Genomic DNA, 3113 nt, shown 5'->3' with positions numbered 1-3113 from the left:
ATCTATCGTTCTCTGCCCTAATTTGTCTTGACATTGTAAAGCATCCTTCAAACTTTTATCTTCAAATTTTAACCTTCAATCTCCCCTTTAAATGTTGATCCAGAATGTAAACTCCCCCTCTCGATATGCTGGAATTCGAATTCTGGTTCAATCTTAACATTTTCTTTGCCATGGGGATCTTCCAAATCTATTTCCTGTTTCTCAAACATATAACATTATAGTCTATTCAATCTTAAACTTCTATTAATTGATCATCAGTTTTAGAAATCCACTTAAGTATTCAGGTCCAAGTTAATGACCCTGATTACTCAATTTATCTACCAAGTCCAACTTAATGACCTTGGTTGATACAAGACAGAAACAAAACTGATTTTAATTCAATTTTTTTTTTCAAATTATTTTTCTGAAAATTACAAGTTTCAAGTTAATAAACTTGTTTTGACTTTCCATTTTCTCAGTTAACATGTTAAGCTCCCAACTCATCATCCAGCTTAGAATCTTTCTGCATCTGCTCCAACCTTCTGAATCTGAATATCAACTCTCCACTTTGGTTTGTCGGAAAATAAAGCAGAAATGAAAAATCATTTTGGATTTTTAATAACGTTTCTAAACTAGAAAATGAAATACAGAAATAGAATGTAATGTAAGTAAACTATTTACAAACATATTTTTGATGAGCGTGTTAGGGAATCATATCAGCGGTCGACAAGTTACTAGCACTGTTAAGCTTGATAACATACTAAGAATTAAACAATTCACTTAGATTGTCGATATGCTGATCCTCTTAAATTTTCATACAAACTTCAATCTGTTCAGGATACGATTTAGGTGAATTAGAGACTTAAACTTATATGTGTATCCCACCTCTTGAATATACTCCCGTATACAGATCCCAATATTCAGTCTTACAAGTGAGTATACCTAGATGATATCTGTAAAGGGTTAAATGCGAAACCGTGAGACCTCAGGTCAGAACTTCCGTTCAACAGAGAGATGACGGTTCGACTTTAGGTGTGTTCCCTTTAGAGAATCTTTTCTTCAACAGCACATGATTAGCATTTTGCAATGTTTCATCATTTTTTATGCTGAGGGTGAGCTTTATTTCAAACAAGCGCAAAGTGTTATACGGGGACTAGGCCATTGCTTCCGCAAAATCAGAAGTCCCGGGATAATACCCCAGATATCACTAAGTATAAAGACCTAGTATCTCAGCAAGAGAGACCTTTCAAACAAGATTTCAGGGGTTACCTATATATTCAAGATTTATTCCCCACAAAATAAGCAAGTTTGAATTTTAGGTTTATATCCCAAACAAGATTTACTGAATGTATAAAAACCTATCGATATATCATCAGCGAGACTGTTTAAAAAACTTTATACTTTACAAATCTTTAGCGTACCGTAACTGTCAAGCCGATGTACTATCATTTTCCCTTTATACACAAGCTCTTTTTCAGTTTTCTATTGTTTTTGGATTTTGAAATTTTTTCATGTTTTTGGATTTTTGAAATTTTTTTTTACTGTTTTTGTATTTTCTGAAAATATAATACTCCCCCTAAATACCAAAACAAGTAAAAAATCGACAAACCATTGCAGATTGTTTCTCAACATCATCATCTACAATGTTATCCTCATCAACGCCAATAATCCCATCCGACACCGATAAAAGTTTCATACCATTTAGTTTTAAAAGATATTTAAAACGAGTTTTGTCAAATGCTTTGGTATGTAAATCAGCTTTCTGTTCTTCAGTGTGGATTTTCTCAATTCGTATCAACTTCTTCTTGAAGCAATCTCAGATGAAGTGATGACGAATTCGATATGTTTCGTTTTAGCGTGATGAACAGGATTTTTTGTAATGTTTATTGCAGCCTCATTATCAACAAAAATAGGGGTGTTAAGAAATTTCAAACCGTAGTCGCGCATCTGTTGCTGAATCCACATGATCTGAGAGCAGCAACTGCTAGCAGATACATACTCGGCTTCACATGTGGATAAAGCCACAGAGGTCTACTTCTTACAATGCCAGGTGACCAGACGTGGTCCAAAGAACTGACATCCCGCAGTTGTTGATTTTGCATTAACTTTGCAGCTTCCAAAGTCGGAGTCAGAATACCCTTCGAGCGTGAAATTGTCTGTTTTTGGATACCACAACCAATGATGGAGTTCCTTTCAGGTAGCGTAATATCCGTTTCATAATCACCATGTGCGAAGCTCTGGGGCTTGGCTGAAACCGTGCTGCGAGGCAAGTCGGATACATGATATCGGGTCTTGAAGCAGTTAAGTACATCAGCGATCCGATTATGGAACGATACATCGTTTCATCTACCCTGTCTCCGATGAGATCTGGGTTTATTCCATGGTTCGTAGTGTAATAACTCTCATCAAAATCCATAATTAGAATGATAATTAGTCAATACGAAAACCCTAATTGAGACACCCAAGTAATTCTGCACTAACCCTAAAATTTTCAGAACAATCGAAATTAGGATCAGGGCCCCTAAAACTCAGGGGGGATAAACCCTAGTGATATTTATCCACAATATTACGTTGTCCAGATTGAATTTCAATTTGATAGTGAGTCATGCAAGCTAGTCCCGAACCCAGCTAGCCTATGTAATTAGACTGCACCCCTTACGGACCGTAAGGGGAAAAGCCACACGGTCCGTAAGCATGTTCCAAAAATCACTATAAATAGCAGACATTGGCAATTGCTTTCTGTGTTGAAAACGACGTAAGAATTCTTTATAGACGTCGAGTTATAAGCAGAAACAGTCCATAGTATACTAATATCGAATTGCTGCCGCAAAACAGGGTAATCACTCGATCGCTATTACGATTCATTTTCCGACTGATCAATATATCCAATGGATGTTTAAGTGCCGCCCACATAGGGTTATACTTTGTCGTTCGTCGTTAAATCGATGGATGTTTAAGTATTGCACTTTGTCGTTCGTTGTGAGAATTTGATCTCGTGAGTTATCGTAACTGCTGTATTGATCACTAACCCGGTTTTGTGTGCATTATTATTTAAATTAGGTTCACAAGGCTAAAACCATATTCTGTCCGTATTAAATCTGCAATGTGAGTCATTCTCTTTTTATCAAATGTTT

This window comes from Helianthus annuus, chromosome 17 (genome assembly GCF_002127325.2).
Source record: "Helianthus annuus cultivar XRQ/B chromosome 17, HanXRQr2.0-SUNRISE, whole genome shotgun sequence".
Taxonomy (NCBI): Eukaryota; Viridiplantae; Streptophyta; class Magnoliopsida; order Asterales; family Asteraceae; genus Helianthus; species Helianthus annuus.
This window is presented reverse-complemented; position numbering follows the sequence as displayed.